This window comes from Anarrhichthys ocellatus, unplaced genomic scaffold (assembly GCF_004355925.1).
Source record: "Anarrhichthys ocellatus isolate YVR2014 unplaced genomic scaffold, GSC_Weel_1.0 scaffold4, whole genome shotgun sequence".
Classification (NCBI taxonomy): domain Eukaryota; kingdom Metazoa; phylum Chordata; class Actinopteri; order Perciformes; family Anarhichadidae; genus Anarrhichthys; species Anarrhichthys ocellatus.
Genome location: NW_022280034.1, coordinates 12,045,084 through 12,062,617, shown reverse-complemented (window position 1 = coordinate 12,062,617; position 17,534 = coordinate 12,045,084). Strand labels below are relative to the sequence as shown.

Sequence of the window (17,534 nt, the reverse complement as noted above, 5' to 3'; positions counted from 1 at the left end):
TCTCCTGGAATCCCTCTGAAACGTCTCCTCCGAGACAGCAGTCAATCCATCGATGATACATTAGACAGGCCTATTAGACCGCTCATCAGTCTGAGGATCCAGTTCCATCCTGCACGGCTGCCACTCAGCACCAATCACATCCTCAATGAAGTTCAAAGGCTGCATGAAATGAAAACCACAAAGCACCTTTTAAAGCCTTCGAAAAGGCAAAAATAAAGGACTAGAGAAATGAACTGACTCCACACCCTTTGTTTTTTTTGCTGCTCTGACCTCTAACCTATATATACACCACGTGAAGCACACACACCAACCCGCCTCTCTCCAATATCCAATCAGTGCACTAATGTTTCTTTTTTACGGCTAATTGGCACAGCATTACGGCTGCATCCATGCTTCCTGGTGGCTGTAAATAGGCAGTAGAGAGAGTAATAAACTGCTTGCATTTCATAGTATGGCATATATGCATGAGTAAGTGATCATGCTGTCTGTGATTACCTCCCTAGATTAGTTTATAATTAAAAAGAGCCCAGAGAGAGAGAGAGAGAAAAACAGAGAGGGGGGGGGGAGATGGCTCTTGTACTAACGGAATAGATTTATAAGAGAGAAGAGTAGAGATGGCTTAAGATGTTTACCCAGTGGAACAAAACATTAGTTGTGAATGTTAATGAAGCCGATGTAGAGGCAAAATTAAAACAGCAGCATAGAGGTCTTCGCTAATCTGAAGGTCTGTGTGTGTGTGTGGTAGACTGAGCAGGAAGAGATTGGTTTACAACAAGAAAAATGCATCAGGTGTCAAGTGACTAACAATGGATTCAGAGCTCCACTGCATTGACTTTTGTGTGAGACACAGAGCAAACATTGTTGCATCTCTGCTAAAGGAACGCCTGTTCCATGGCAGGTTTCCATACGTTAGAGCCACATGACATTTCAGGGCCCTTTAACAGTGACTAATTCCCAACAAAGCAAAAGGTCCATCGGATCGCCTCCTCTTGGTGTTTGATGTCGGTGATAGTGCGAGCGCGGGAGACAAAGTGATGCTTGTTGCCCGTCCAGATCTCACGCCAGCCACTGTAGCCTGTGGCCTACTGGCCTGGGGTGAAACAAGCAGAGATGAATGTGTATTGATGTCAGTCAGACATGGATCACAGCAGTCGATGGGTCAATGGTTCCTCACAAGGCCCCGTCCTGTGCAATTGTAGCCGAGCTTCTCAGCATCGAGGGGATTGTCTCGCACCGTCTGGCTGATACATCGACACTTTTTCTTTTTTTTTTTTAACTCTCATTTTATGCTGTCAAATGACATTAGAGCTTCAGGTCTGGTAATTGAAGTGGACTTTTGTGAGATGACAATTTGCAACTCCAAATGAATAATCTCACTCTATTACTGGGCAGAAATGCAAGCTATCGTGACATAGAGCAGTGTAAGAAAACAACAAATCCACAGACAGAAGAATCAAACTCCGTGATTACCAGTGTCCACTTCCACCCTTTGTGTGCAACATTCACATTTTCTAAGACCGAGCCTTTTTCTTTTCTTTTTTTTGACAGAGCTCCTTTTGATCGTAATCTGTGACACAACAGGCTGATTGAGAAACGGCATCCTCCGATATCCCGTGTGACAAACAGCATTAAAAGCACCTAGACCTTGCACAGACAAGATCAGGAAGAAGAGGAGGAGGAGGAGGAGGAGGAGGAGGGCATCCTAACAGATAGCTGACTACAGCACAGGTCGTAAATACACAAGATTTATGTCCTCTACACTTCACAGTGTCTCTCAGTGAGATAGCACAGGGAGGATAGCAAGATAGCGCTATCCGTGTTCCTATCTGCACTACCACGGTGAAGGGTGAGCTTTGCTACTGTACAAAGTCTGCCAAAGAGATTCAAGCAAGAGGTGATTCAAGTAGAATTGAAAAAAAAAAAAAAGACGTTTTTGTTTTCTTTGCCGAAATTCTATATCTAGACACACCTCTATTTAGAGTAAATGAATGAATGGGAAACTGTTTTATAGCATATCATTTTGTTCTTGTTGCCATTTTCTTCCTGGGTTATTTTATCTTAAGTCAGGACTTTACTTTTTCCAAGTGTGGTTGTGTCCCAATGGTGTGAGTTTATCATTTGGAAGTATCAGGAAGAGCTTAATGCATTTTGAAAAAATATGTCTCGATTACGTTTCAATTTAACTTTAAGCAGCCCGGGTTCAAATCTGATCCGTGGTTCTTTTTCTGAATGTCGTCCCCAGTCTCTCTCTCTCCCCTTTACCGTCCGTCCTGTCTATCTAATACAGGCCAACAAAAAAAACATGTACACAACATTAAATTGAAATGTGAAAGTCCCCCTGAAGCTGCATGGTAGTAAGATGCTGGCAGCTGTTTAGTATTGTACAGGAAAAGAAAGCGAGGGCAGGTTGGCTTCACATCCCTCCACTGTTTCCGCCTCTCACACATCCCTCCGTATCGCCGGCGATCCATATGTATTGTCTGAGTAAATTCATTTGTCTGGATCTGCCCTTGGCGTGACCAGGGCTGAGTGGAGAACAAGACTAATTTCCATCCCCGAGCGGAGCTGCACTCACTGCATCTGATGCGGCCCATTTGAATAGATATTACAGATAACGATGCCCTCTGTTGGCCCCAATAAGCCTCGCGCCGCTCCCGTTGCTCCTCCGCCTCCTCGACCCTCATCCGCTCACAGCATCCTCCTCACCTCCGTCTCGGGTTCGGAAGCCAGATGTGTAAACACAAACACAGACACGTTCAAATTGTCAGGATGATCACTTCGGTTAAAAACAACCACAATCACAGAAGACCTGGTGGCGTGTTTGAAATGCTTGTTTCTGCATTGCTCTCACCCGAAGCGCTTCTTATTGTATTCTCGATATTGTTTGTATTCCTTTGTTGTCCCTTTTCATGCATTTCCTTACAATGTGTGAATGAATGATGCGCCTTTTGTTTACACAATTATCACTTGTGGGGTGTCGGCACAAAGCAAGGTTGACATTCTGCTTGATTGCATATTAGGGATGTGTGAGAGAGATGTGTTCTCTTTGTGATCATCACTTTGTTCTTTATTTACAGAAGGACTGAGGTTGGAGACAAAAAATAATTGGCATCTAATTTAGAAGAAATGTGATTCATTGTTCTTGGAGATGATACCCGACGGCTTAAAAAAACATTTTGGCAGCTCTTTACAGATCAGCAGCTCTACAACAGTAACAGTGCATCTACAAAATGTACAATGTATTCCTTCATTATTCATTGTGACTAAACAGTTCAATTAAAGTGGGCTGTTTTGTTCTCATTAGTATATTCACAGCCAGTGAGTTGAAGCTACCTGTAACCCATATTTTATGCCAGTACAATGTTTAAAAAAAGTACCACAAATATGATGTAAAAATGTAAAAGGTATATAGTACAATCAAATGTCAAGAAATCAATGTTTCACCAAAATATCTTTTCTTGCAGGGTTTAAAAACATCTGTGATCCATCATGAAATATTATTACAAAGACTACAGAACAGCCATGAACACATCAGCCCTATAGAATAGTTGATGACATATTGCTGTCTGGACCAAAGTGTTGGACCGACAAACCAGCATTCCTAGAGCCATGCTGCTAGCATGGCTAAAGCCCTGGCAAATTAAAATAAAGGGACCAGTTATAATCCCAGTTTGAATCCCAGTTCTGTATCCCAGTTCATTCCAAACCTGGACTTAAGCAGATACAATCACTTCCTCATTTTTGGTCAAACCAGCAACCAGCTAATTGATTTCCTGATCCAACCACAGAGGGATTGAATGACAAAACTAAAACACAGGGAGGTCCTGAGCGGCCTACAGATGACCAAATATCAAGAAAGGTAGGAAGGATGCATCACTCCCCTTGAATCAGGATTCTTAAGTGGTGATACAGGCTCCCCTGGGCCATCGCTTAAAACATCTTAAAAGCCCAGACTGTCTGTGGCTATAATAAGGTGTTATTGAGAAGAGTTCTCCTGACCCTGTCTGCCTCCCTCTGCTATCAGACTGTGAGGCTGACTCTCCTTGCCGCTCCACCTTGGGTTTATTTTTAAGTCTGTCAGGGAGGTACACGATCAGCACTATACTTACCCAGGTATACGGCTTGTTTGGCTTGCCTGTGTTCAAACTGAGTGCGTACAGCGCCCTGCGGAGAGGGAGAAAAAAGACGAGCACTGTGTAAATGAGTGTTTTGGGTTTGTGCAGGAGTGTGTGTGTCTGTGTGTGTGTGTGTCTGTGGGTGGATACCTGGGTCACTAGGTACAGTGATCAGCGTGTTTTGGGGCAGCTGCATCCAACTAGAGGCCAGTAATCCTATAATTAGAGCTTGGGTGGACCACTTTAATGAAGGCTGGCTTGAATGGATGAGTGTCCCTGTTTGGATCATTTGGGTACAAGTCTGTTTATTTTAGAGTGCGGCTCCGTCGACCGCCAAGCCTCCCCTAGCAGGCCGCTAAGCTGGTCAGGTCCCGATATAGCAGCGACCCTCAGCACCCTCCCTGCTCCTCAACAAATAGCAGTCATCTGTTTTCAATTTGTTTGTTAAATTTTACTCTGATTGCCTGAGGTGCTCCCTGACCTGCAGGCTGACCTTTAACGTTCAGCTGCATCATGAAGAGACTGGTTCATTTTAAAGGAATAATTCATATTCACCCAATAAACATTTTTGGGTGATGCTTATTCGCTTTCTTGCTGCAGTTAGATGAGAAGATTTATGCCACTCTCGTGTCCGTGCGGTAAATATGACAGACCGAAATATGACGCGACTTCCTGGAGTCAAAAACAAAACAACAGCTGTGAAAATTAAAAAAGAAATACAAATGACCTTCCTGGCTGCAGTTTCCTGTTTTCCGTATCGACAAGACAGTGGCATTGTTCTCTCCATCTCACTCGGCAAGAGAGCAGACAAATGTCAGATTGTTTTTCTGTGTGAATTAATTTTGTGTGTATTTGTGTTTGCAAACTCGGCTCACATTTCCCCCTCAGGCACAGACTAACTTCTCTGAATTCAATCTTTAGGCTTTAAGCTAAGCTAATGTCTTTGCTAAGCTAAGCTAACCATCTCCTGGCTGTAGCTCCGTGTCTGATTGACAGATGTGTGAGAGGTATCGATCCTCTCATTCATCTTTAGGCAAGCAAATCAGTGTATTTCTCAAAATATGGGCAACAAAGGTTTCAGAAATTAAATTGTTACCGTAAGCAATGCTGGTGCTGAAACGCAATGAGCGGACAACAAATAAACAATATTTTGACGATGAATTAATCCTTTGAGCAATTTATATGTATGTGCTGTAATTCTAACAATTTTCTGCATTTTCATATTGTAATCTTAATTTTAATGAAATGATAGTTTTTGCATTTAAAGGGACAAAATACTGACATACTACATATATGTACAGTTATGAAATGTTAGACAACACTAATCTTTCAAAACAATAGCGTACAATACAAAATCAAACCGATTTAAAACTGACAAACAAGCAAGCAATATTAAAGCTATTGGCTTTATGTAATTTCCAATTCATCATAATATTTAGTAGTAGTGTTTGTAATTAATACGGGGTTATTCCATATATGGCATGATGGTAAAGCTGCCCAAAACATAATGCTGACAGAGAAACAGTCTTTGCTATGTTTGGATAGAATCTTCTCAATCCATTTCCAACTGGCAGCTTCGCTCTTCCATCTGTAGACACAAAACAAAGGGAATGTAGCAGTACACGCAAGATAATGTGAACCAAAGCATTTACACCAAACCAGACAGATTATTCAATAATGACAATAGTCAATAGTTGCAGCCTAACGTTCAGTAATTAATATGATCTGAAATTGCTTTAATTTAAAGTCTTTTCTGTGCATTGAATCCCACTTTTGAGTACATTTTAAATGTGGAATGTTTTACTTTTACCTATGCAGAGTTTTGCACCAACTCCACTCAGTTCAATCAATAATAATAATAATTTAAAGTTGTCTTACTGCATTGGACTTTTAGGATCTGGTACTTTTCTCAATCCCTGCTACACTGCTTTACTCTCACTCTTACATCTGTACCTTTCATTCTGAACACTATCTTTCCACATATTCAATTTCATGCAAATATTTGAATTAATCACTGTAACCACGAATAGAGTTTAAAAAAAAAAAAAAAACATTCTTATCTTGTGACATGCTCCTTCTGCTAAACAATTTTTTGCATCCTCTACACTTTTACATGACCTCTTTCACAGATACCATCTCACAAAAATCAACATTTATATTAGAACACTTCATGGGTTTAGTGCAGACCGCCTCCACAAGTAGAGGGTGTGCTGAAGTAGAGCAAGGCCTTGTGTTGGGACCTGAAAAGTATATTAACATCCCGACGGCTCGAAAACACTGAAAATCTCTATTAATCCAGCCGCCTGCTCGTCCGAGACATGTTTGGGTTGCTAAATGCAGTGGGAGTGGGGGCGTCGCTCTGCAGTAAATCTCAACAGTTATGACAGCCCAGCTAAAACAGAGCTAAATGGAGACGGATCCTGAAGTCGTTAAGTCATAATGAGAGAGAACGGGAGATATCTCAAAGAGTTGACTCAGGGCCAACACCATTAGGAGAATGATATATGAACCTATTCCATCTGGGATCTTAACTCATAGTGGACAATGCACACACACACTCTAACTAACTTATACCAGCGGTTCTCACCTAGGAACTCTGTCTCTCTCTCACACACACACACACACACACACACACGCGCACAGGTCTCCTGACTGCTGACGTTGCAACTCGTGCCTCCCTCTTCTTGGTTTGTCTCAGCCTCTTCATCTTCTTCTCTTTTCAAAACACTCCCAACTGTAGACCCGTCATGGGGCTTCCTCTCCCCTCATTATGTTACTCACTTCTTCTTCTTCTTCTGACTCACATTATCTCATCCCTGCTTTCCTCTTCACCTCACTGCGCGTCAACAAAGTCCCGCCGCTGTCAGCCACAAACACACGAGCTGTGTGCATAAACATGAGGTTTGTAAGAGGTAGCGGGCTCTACTTGGCAATGCTGCCCTGGCTTCTTAGTGTTATGCTTGTGTGTGTGTGTGTGTCTGTGTGTGTGTGTGTATGCACACACTGTGTGGGAGGATAGCCAGTCACGGCGGCACAGTGAAAGAGGCACTTGTCTTTGTTTTTCCTGCTGGAGGTACAAGTCTTGCTTTAGACTAGCGTGCAACCACAAATCCTCCACAAAGCCACCAGAGGGATTTCGATGGATAAAGTGTATTTTCGAGGGTATTTTCTTCCAGCGAGTTATTGTGCTTCTAGGCCATAAAACCGTCCAAAAAACACTTTACAAAATGTCATATTGTAGCTCCTTTTATGATCTGTTTTATATGCCAGTGCAGCTAAACGGACACTACATGATCAATGATGAATTTATCAACACTAAAGCATTCATTCAAGGGTCTGTTTTACTGCCAACATTTTTATCTGAGTACTTGCTGGAATGCTGTTGTATCCAGAAAAACGTGTTGCGTTTACGAGTGCCTTGTTACAGGAAACTCTAGTATGCGAGGAAAGGGGGATTTACCTTCTTTGGTACAGTAATTCACAAGGCCAGCAGACCAGTGGTGTGTGTACAGTAAGTGGTGAGTGATTTAGCAACAAATCTGACCCCAGTCCAACAATCAGTAAAGCTGCCAGTATACTCAGAACAGCTTCAGAAATCCCCCGCACCTTTCTGACCTTTGAACGTCTCTTTCTAGCTCTCTTTTTTCATCCTTGACACAACCGTTTCTGTTAACAAACAAGTTGTGACTTGTTAGGAGACTGAATAGGAGACTGAATATGTGCGCTGTTATCTCTCTGCGACGGACAACACATCGTACAAACCACTTCTTTTCAAGCAAAACCAATCCCTAAAGGTCTTTAGTTCCGAGTGTGGATAACTCTGGTTTTCACGGTCATTCTTGTCGGCGTCTTTTTTGTAATCTTGACCAAGTAGGTCACATTTCTACCTGTTGTTTATGCTTACCTCTCAACTAAGAGTCCAGAGCCACGCTAGCAGCTCTGTGAGGCTGTACTTAGGGCACAATGGTACTTTTAGTTAACAACATACATCAGTATGCCAACACGATCCAAATGGCAATGTTAATCATCTTATTGCAACCCAAGCGGAAACCTCCAGTTCTGAAAAGTGAAGCCAATGGGGAAGCCTTAAACATGCGTTCTTTCTAACGGCCATCAGGGGGCGACTCCTCCGGCCGCAAGAATAAGTCCAATTGTACAGAAGTCTATGAAAATATGACCCTACTTCTCACTTGATTTATTACCTCAGTAAACATGAGTTTATGGTCTCAATCGCTAGTTTAGAGTCTTCTTCAATACAGCATGATGTTTATTAAGTCGATTATGGTCCATTTAGATTAAAGCAGGCCATAAAGCAGGGTATGCTTTAGGGCGTGGCTACCTTGTGATTGACAGATTGCTACCACAGCGTTGTCCGGTCTGGGAGTTGTCCGCGTTTTTGTCTCGCATAACATTTTGGTCACCTAAAAATGTCTTATTCAGCGTTCGGTTGTACTAAGCTCCACACTTTCGTGTCACTTCTGGTCGCACTTTGTAATCCCATTTTTAAAAAAGGTGCTATATTAATATAAATATGCTTAAATGTTAAAGTCGGCTGTGTTATAGAAACACACACGGAGCAGTGACAGAGAAAAAGGGCACGGTTAATGCGAAAGACACAGGTTGCTGTTCTGACACCAACAGAGTGTTAGATGCCCATCTATATTCACGCCGATCAAAAGGTCAACGCGTTGCTCTGACATTCTCTACTCCTCTGGAGCCCGTATCACGCTGCCGGGTTGCAGAAATGTTATTGTAACGGAGATGATAGCTAGACGAAGCCCAGTACGGCACAGGAAGTGTGTATCCTGAATGGAGTTTCCATGAGATTCGGAGAGGCTTGACCTTTTCAGTGATAGCCTCAATGTGAGGTACTTTCCCCTCAGGGTGAAAAGAAAAGGCGCGTCTGCTGTTTTCCTCCACTCAATGGGAGCTTTATTGAACATGGGGGAGTGAGAGAAAGGAGGGCGGCTGTTTCTCCCCCTGCTTTCCTTATCGAATATCGGGCAAAATTGCGATAAAGTCTGACCCTCATCCGTTTCTCAACCTTGGGGAGCAAACAGGATTTTAGTCTTTTACAGAAATAGTCTCACCATGCAAATGCATTAGGGACAGCAAGTGTATTAAGGATAGAAAGCATTCAGGGTATGGGCCACGTTCCAATGTACTCCCTAATGCGGGGCGATATGAGCCATGAAACATTCATGCCTCTATTTCTGTGCTTTGTGCATCCATAATTTTATTGTTTTTGTGATTTTATACAGCAGCTTACAGGATCTTGCTTTGTGACAGCTGCTGCAAAATAGGCATTTGAGGATGTGATCAGCTGGAGTAAAAAAAAAAAAAAAAAAAAACTGCAAACCTTGAATTACTATTGCCTTATAAATCATATACATCCGACTATATTACCGCTAATACTAAATGGACAGCGCATGCAAGATCTCTGACGTCTGTTTGGCTTTTTAAAGGACGTGTTGATTGAGCTTTACACAACACCGTTCCTGTCTTATTTCCCTGAAGACTGTAGTGACTAAAGCCCCGTGTGCTTGTGTACATGGAACTGTTACCCTTAACAGATCGACATGCACCTTGTGATTGCCCCGCTATAACACACAGGACATGTCGTCTGTGGGCTTAAACTTCACGTATATAAAAAATAATGTAAATGTCTCAGTGTGATAGCAGTTATTGTCACTTTGAAATGGTTTTATATGCTCAGGGTGTAGAACTCTCTAAACCTATAAAAGAACTATATAATCCTTGCATTTCATTTAAAGCAGCAACATGTTAACAAGCTTTGAAATGAAACTGGTGAATTAGTAGTTGTGCTCAAAATATATGTTTTACTTGACCCAATTCAATTCAACATGAAGCCGCACAAACCGGTTGTCCCCCCCCCACCCACCCCCAAAAACAGAGGCCCTGTGTCTTTGTGTGCAAAGACAAACGCGCTGCTGTAATAGGTGGTGGTTTGCGGTGGCCTGGGCAGGTGGCTGGCCTTTATTGCATTAGACTGATGACGAGCGAGAAATGCCAGAGGAGCCACAACAGGCAGAGGATTCGTTTCCTGCCGCCTGCCAGTGATTTCCCAGAAAGAAAAGGACAAACCTCTGAAGTATGCGAGGTACAGCATGGTATGAGGGAGGGGATAGAGGCGGGATTAAAGGTGCAGCCAGATAAACCTGAGGCAGACATGATGCTGGTTAAGTCCGCGCTTGAAAGAACATGAGGGCGGGTGGGCACAAAGTATTATGAATTCAGTATCAGCGTTTCTTGATCCTTTATTCTGACGTCAAATGGCGACACAATCCGAAGGTAATTTTGACACAAAACAAACACTAAATCCTCAATTTTCTGTTTTCCTCAGATTACCATGCGACAGTGTGCCTCGATGATTTCCCTCTATCCGATTCCCTGTTGCTGTAGCTCCCACCTGCCTGCTTGGGCTTTTTTTTTGCCAGCGTTTTGTTTGTGCCCTGAGAGCAGCTTAATACCTGTGGCTGATCCTAAACCGGTAAAGGCTTTCTCTCAGGCCTCCCGCCGCATCTCATTTTCTTACACTGATGGGTTCTTCACAGACAAGACGCAACCGGAACACTAAAAGGCAAAGATGAATACTGGGTGTTAACAAAAGGTGGGTTATTGTGAGCCACCAAGGTCTCCAAGTCTGTGCATTACAAGGATGGACAGATTCCCGGTCTTCTTTTGAATCCCAATTGGTCGCAGGAGGCTGCAACTGAAACCAAGGCCTCTCCGACTGTTTGGATGATTGTGCATCCATCTAAATATCAATGACTGTAGAGCTCCCTGCTCTCCATCGATGCAGATATACGGACGGCTCTGGCGACCAGCTACGAAGGGTTGAAATGGTTCTCGGCAGGGCTCATATTTGCGCCTTGTTTGTTGAGCATAATACCAGGGCCCTGTCGTGTTCTACATCACAGACTTTCAAAGAGCCTTGTATTCAGAGTAACTGCCGACCGCGTCCAGCGTCTCTCAGAGCAATGGATGCTGTGCCAAGGTGAACATGGTGGAAAGCCAGCCTATTTGTAACAGCACTCACCTAAATGGATAGCATTGAAAAGCAGAGCCTGTGTACAATGACAAATCCAAACCAAGCGTAGATGTACTCGGCGGCCAGTGATCACAATCAAGCCCAAAGACACTAATACCCTCCGTCTCCATCCCTCACTTACTTTAAATTAAAGAAAACAGGGGAAAACAATTCAGGGCCTCTGAATAGATTGCGGTCAAATGGGGGGAAAAAAGTAAATTGGATTAGTAGTCTTCAATCATTCAATCACACTATTGATCCCCAGCCAGAGGAAATATCTGGAGGGCTGCTGCAGTATCCAAAGTGGGATTGATTGGGAAAATGGGACAGACAGGAGCTGATTTAGTTGCTGCATCCAATCACTTCGAAGTTCAACAAACAAACAGTGGCCTCCGAACTCTGTTCATCCCTCACATACACACACACACACACACACACACACACACACACACACACACACACACACACACACACACACAAGGTTTTAAACAACAAACAACATTTTAAGTGAGACTTGGTAACTTTTTTAACTTGAGATAGCAGGTTCACTTTCTTAACCTGTTTATTTCTAGCCCTAACCCTCCGAAAGAAAACACCAAAACATCAGACCCAGCTCCATAAAGCGTATGCACCATACTTCTGGTCTCCCGTGAAAGATAAGAAGCTAAGGAATATGAATGTGGTTAAGGAAAAAATACAAATTGTATCCTCGCTTTGTATAAAATCAAAATTTCAAAGGTAATATCACCATTATAATTAAGAAGATGGCAAAAATACACATAAATACAACATTTATGCTACAATTTATATACTTAGACAGTCTCCATGTTTTGGCCATGTTTACATGTTTACTGGCAGTTTTACTTCAAAAAAATACTTATTTCCATATAGCCATGTTACAAATACCATAAATCTCAGAAAAACACTTAAATAGCAATAAACACAATGAATATTGATCAGTATTCATATGACCGAAGAGCTCCATGCTATAAGACAGATAAATGAAGAATGAAAGGGCCCACAGCGCTGGAACATATCAGGGGATTACGATGGTACCACACTTGTTCCAGCCTGTCGCCAGCTGGTGGCTGCATCTAGGAGTACTAGGAGCTAGAAGTGTCGTTTTAGCCAATTTGGCGGCCTGACTTTTCTCCAAGCCGGAGTCTGCGACTCTCTGGATGTTTGTCATTGCTGCTGACATGTAGCAATAAAACTAAATCTGCCGTTTTGGGCGAAAATGCTATAATACCTGGAGAAATACTTTGATAAAAATATAGATATATGTCAGGGTGACCCAGCTGAAAGCAGATGCTATGTGTTCAGGTGCATTAAAATATAAGTGATCACCTTTACTGTGGAGTCATTAGTATTCCTATTGTTTCTAACAGTGATAATTCAGCAGACAGTGGTGTGTCCCCCACCAACACATCTAATGTGACGACATATCAGCACTCAGCTGTCCACAGTCCGGCCTCTAGCTTCAAATGCAACACTGCAGAGATCAATAAAACACTCACATGCTGAAATATGTGTCGATTTCTTAGAATCTGTCTCCTGAATATAGCAGTATGATCTACACATGCTGGTTTAGAAAGCTACAGCAGGCAACGTGTGCTTGTGAACACCACCAGACACACAGACGCACTTTAAAATGACTGACATTGGATGAATTTGTTAGGACTTCACATTACTTAACCCCGGATGCCGGCTAGAGAAGCTCCTTTAATTCAAATGAGAAAGAAAACCACTAAATGCAAGCTTTCCTGCGGCACACTGGCCTGATTGGACTGATGTAGGTGATTGTGTGGTGAGGGGAGCCAATCAAGGCCAATTCCAGGTTTAAAGTGTTCACTGGAGTTTGGTTGAAACTACATTTTGAACTTAAGACGCACCCATTCAAACTAAACCAATTAAATTATCTTCATCAAATGTCTTTGATCATATAAATGCAGCTGCACGGTGGAATGCACATTTCTTTGATCAGAGGAATCATACAAGCACATACTGTATTGTTTTTCTTTTTTCAAAACCACGTCGGATACACTAACAAATACCAAAGTACTATTTTTCTAGGAGAGTGTTTAGTACAACGCCATGAAAACATAAAATACACAATATAATGAAACAGATGAATGTAAAAAGCTATCGTAACGTAGACCCTCCACCTTACTTGCTTTCTCTCTGTTTCAGGTGATTATACACTAGTGAAAACAGTTATGAATACTATATTTCATTTCTAATCCACTCACTGGTCCTTTACATTGTGGTTAGATCATAATAGTAGACAGCTTAAACTGTGCCAAGACAGTATTTACCTCCGTCACCGAAAAACAGTCAACAGGGCATTAAAATCAGAGTATGTTCAGTAATATGAAAGAATAATCCATAATCCTCTCAGTAAGGTTCACATTAATTGTAGAATTGATGCCAAAAACTGGTGTAAGGGCTTATACCGCTTCAGGAATAAAGTGTTACCATTGTGCATCTTAACTAATATATCTCACCATGAAACTTCCCCAGTTGATTACTTACATTAAAGACAATTATTGTTTTAAATAGAGAAAGTGTATTAAAATGAACACCTCAATGTCTGAGGAGTTTTCTTTCCATCGGTCTGAAAGAAGACGTGTTATGGAAGCGAAACAGCTAAAATGTTTTTGCTTGCATCATCTCGCCTTGAAGCCGGAATACAACAGAAAGGTTTACTCGCGGGGTGATACATGGCCCTGCACGATACGGACTCAACAACACCGCTCTGCTTTGCTTTTTGGCCGGAGAAAAGGGCCTTTTCGCCTTTGTGGTTGAGCAATCATTGAGTCACTGGTATTGATCAACAACCCTTATCGACCACACATCAGGTTATTTTGTTCTATGGGGCAATAAAAGTCTCACTTGTTGGTGCTTTTAAGGAGAGTTAAATGGTCCTACACCATCACACATCTGCCAGATTCCATTACACTTTCTCGAGTGTTTCCTGTTCATTACCGTGTATACAGGGGGCGGCGACGCTGAGCGGTCAAACCACTTCAGCTGCCATCAAGTTCCCCCCTCTGCATCTGCAGCCCTTCTCCTGCTCTTACTGTGTCTCAGATTTTTGATGAGATTTTTCTGTCTTTTTTAGTTATTTCTTTCACATTTGTCCCTGCCTCACATCTTCCTCTCTGCCCCGTCTCTCTTTGCCATCTATGAAACGCCTCATTTCCATCCTCGCGACTATGAGGGCGTGAGCTGGTGGTGAAAGGAGGAAGAGACGCATTAACTCATCTGATCTGCTGGAGGGATGCTGGACATGAATGTGCCTCTTGACCGTGTCTGATACTTACAGTACCACCTCAACACACAGATCAGACATCCTATTCATTGATTACTTGGTGGCTTTGAATGAAATTGAACTTTAAGGCCTTTTTTCTGTCGATCTTGTCCAGTGGGGATGTTCCAGTAAAAAAAGCTATATCTCTACAAAAATCCATTCTATGGTTTTACTCTCAGGAAGTGGATTATTGATCCTCAGACAGAAAGGAGTCCAGAGAGCTGATGTGCATTACTGAATTAATTAAAATGTCAATTTACACCTTAACTTACGCAGCGATTGCTCAATTTATTGCTTCTGAGTTTGCAAAAAATAAATCAGTTTGCAAGCTGCACAACCTGCAGTAACCAATGTTTTCATTCAAATGGAAGGTAGACGCATTAAACCTGTGGCGTATGTCATTTGACAGATAGACGCATTGGGGATTGTGATAACATACATGAAATATCGCCGTCATTATTCGGCACCGAGCACGTCTGACGGATGGCGCACATCTGAAAGTGGCCGTCGCCGTCCTATCTGGGCAGTCGCAGATTAGAATGCAAATGAGGCCTTTTGATCAACAGCAGCCCTGCCTGTCAAGCTAGCCTTTCAACAGATCGGTTCGTTTGTCCAGAGGATGAAAAATCAAACTCCCCGGTGAGGAGACCTCTTAGTTGAATCAAGAGATACAAATAGTTTTGTCTGTTGCTGCCAGTGGTTGGTTGCTCACCTCCTGCGGTGTCCAGATATTGATTTAGCCTTGAAAAGAAAGACAGAAGAAGGTCTTTGACGGGAAAGAGGGATTTGTTCAAGAAATCCCAAATGGATATGAGTTTCAGAGGAGAAAAACTGGCAACATCAGCAAGCAGAGAGCGACAGCGGAGAGATTTAAGCCTGAAAGAGAAGCAGAACAGAGAGGAACTGCCAAGACAGAAAAGGAGGCGATTGAGAGGATATTAATATATTCATCTCGAGTTGAAAAGGAACAAAGAACAGATCTTTGATGTTTCTCCATCTCCACGGTTACAATGAAGAGTATAACTTCATTATGACTGACAATAGAGAGAAGAATGGATGGCTTTAGCACGTGGCTATCATCATCACTGAGCATCTGCTGCACAGTGTTAATATGAATGCTGATTTCAAATTGGTCCGCGGAGAGTCATTTCTCAGACAATTTCCCCACAAATCCTGTTCCAGCACGTCTATGCCTTCCATACATCCAGCGGTATGCAAGTGCATCCGCTTACGTGTCAATCTAAATATTTCAGTCGCATCCCCTCCAGCAGAATTCATTTCATTTCATGTGCACTTAGTGTGGCATATATACGCACCGTATGTGGTGCCATCCTTCACTTAACAGGTTGTGATGGCCGTAGCCATTCCCAGACGAAAGGACACATCCGCCTCGTTTAGGAAACTAGCTGTAATCTCCTCCCGTCTCTCCAACGGCAAACACTGTGCTACATGAATGCATGAGGTACTGTGGCAGAGGGACAACACCATTTATACTGTGTGAACTGTGAAAAATATTCAGTTTGGGCAAAAAAATCTGTGTATCCACGGTATTTGTTGTCAAATTGTTATAACCCAAAAGATGTTTTATTTATTTTTCTGCCATGATAGTGCTCCCTACCGTTTTCCAGGGGGCATGTTTGTTTTTTTTATACACAGAGTGACAATGTTGGCACTGTCATTTAATTGGTGATATTCTGTGTGGACAGGCACAGAAATAGTTCATTATGTCACCTCTATTCCAACGAACACACCAACTTTGTTTTGAGATGTAACGTTAATGTACAAGTCACTCTGTGTTGTGATGCAAATCACAGAGTTGTGTCACATCTGGCGTGCTGAGGTTACACAGCGCGACTCGTTCCTGGGAGTTCGGACAGTGTGAACAGCTAACACTATAGTGACGGAGGACAGTGGGGAGCAGTGCTGATGTTAGCAAGTAGAAGCTAGTTAGCCTCGTCTGGTAACTTCCTCTTTTAAGAGCAAACTTACCAGCACAATGGATCCTCCCAAATATTGAATGTTGTAAAACCCTAATGGTTGAAGATGGTGTTAACTTGTTGGAAATAGGGGGGTGGAGGGGCCTGTGAATGTCCACAGGTTATACAGGTAAAAGTGAGAAATGTCAAGGCTTGATGCTTAAATGCGGTTTCCATCATTTCTATTCAGAAACCGTTTTATCCTCTTTTGAAAAATCTTGCAAAATAGCTGCAGTATCACTGATATTATCTTACACCAAAAAAGTACAGAGAATTCAAACGTTTGTTCTTCAAGGAGGTAAAAATACAGTCAACAGTCTCGACCTATGCAGGTTAATTGTGTGCCCCTACTGTACTTAGAAACTGGGTTTGGGTGTTGGGTAAAAAGATGTCACCAGGTTATCAAACTGGCAGTGTGTACAGCTGAATTAAACCAAAGACAGCACCTGAGGGCTCAACTGTACATTCTGCTATCCCGAGACTGTCCCTGCTTGTTAGACCGATACTTGTCCACAGCCACACTACCAATGACACACTGCACCTATACATAGTCCACCACGTGTTCACACAGTCAGCAACATGATCACCGTGTCACTGAAACTCCACTTTATTTCCTGTAAAGCTACTGTGTGTTGAAATGCACAGAAGGTCACCCATTCATTATTGTCAGCACCAACGGTCCAACACTATGATGCACTGACTCATTTGAGGATGCTCGTGTTGTCACTGCTGCGGGAAAACCTGCTTCGTACGGCAGGTTTTCACTAACAATGAAGGATCGTGATTTGAGGAATCTTGGGTTCAACAACTTCTTCAAACCTCACTAAATAAAGTGAGAATGTCTTAAAAAAAAAGAAAGTTACTATTTTTACTGCCTGAACATTTTCTTTTCACCTAACAGTGACAATGTCTCAACATTAATTGAAGGACTCCACACTCACCTGTGGGATGTGTCAATGTCAGTGTCAATGGCCAAGATGCAAACACACATATACATACATACATACATACATACATACATACACACATATATATACACACACACACACACACACACACACACACACACACACACACACACA

The 17,534-nt window shown here is 42.4% G+C and overlaps 1 long non-coding RNA gene across 1 annotated transcript in view; it reads right to left on the bottom strand.

Annotated features, from left to right (window-relative positions):
- Positions 1–5,032: 5,032 nt before the first annotated feature.
- LOC116381754 (uncharacterized) overlaps positions 5,033–17,534 on the bottom strand; it is a 48,697-nt gene continuing 36,195 nt past the window's right edge. The window contains exon 4 of the long non-coding RNA XR_004212675.1: positions 5,033–5,703. This is a non-coding gene — a long non-coding RNA (uncharacterized LOC116381754). The remainder of the gene's footprint in view (positions 5,704–17,534) is intronic.